Here is an 840-nt window from a genome sequence, read left to right on the forward strand (position 1 = left end):
ATATGCTTGTATTACTACAAATCTCCCTCTTAGAACAGTTTTGCTGAAGCCCAAAGGCTTTGACCATTGTATTTTCACTTTCATTTGTTTCCATGAATGTTTTTATTTTTCTTCTTTTATTTTCTGGTTGACCCATTCATTGTTTAATAGCATACTGTTTAATCTCCTATTTATTTGTGGTCTTTCCAGATTTTTTTCTTGTGGTTGACTTCTAGTTTCACAGTGTTCTGTTCAGAAAAGATACATGATATGACTTAAATCTTCTTGAATTTGTTGAAGTTTGTTTTCTGGGCTCATTTGTGATCTATTCTGGACAATGGTCAGTGTGCACATGAAAACAATGTGTAATTCTGCTGTTTTAGGATGGAATATTCTGAATATATCTGTTAAATCCATCTGTTCCAGTATCTCATCCATTGTTACCTTGTTTATTTTTTATTTAGATGATCTGTTCATCAAGGCCAATGCCTTGTCCTGTTATTTCATTTGTGATAAATCTTCTGTCTCCTCATTTTGTCTGCCTCTCTGTGTCTGTATCTATGCATTAAGAAAGTCAGCGGTCATCTGTTCTTAAAAGTAGTGACTTTATGAAGAAGAGGTCCAGGAGTGCCCTGTTGTGCTGTGTCCCTGTCTACCAGAACATGGCACTTCAGTAGAGTATCCTAGGTATATTGCTTGCACCCTATTGTGTCTGAATCATTCTACCTGTCCATGCAGTCATTTGCATGGACACCCTGCCTTTTGTGGGTTGTGTTTGATCTCTGTGATATTAGTGAAACACAGGCAGGCCAGTTCTGAGGGAGTGTTACCTGCTTCAGATCTTGGGATTGGAGCCAGGGT

The sequence above is a fragment of the Hyaena hyaena genome, unplaced genomic scaffold, assembly GCF_003009895.1.
Source record: "Hyaena hyaena isolate Hyena2069 unplaced genomic scaffold, ASM300989v1 scaffold_1264, whole genome shotgun sequence".
In the NCBI taxonomy this organism is placed as follows: domain Eukaryota; kingdom Metazoa; phylum Chordata; class Mammalia; order Carnivora; family Hyaenidae; genus Hyaena; species Hyaena hyaena.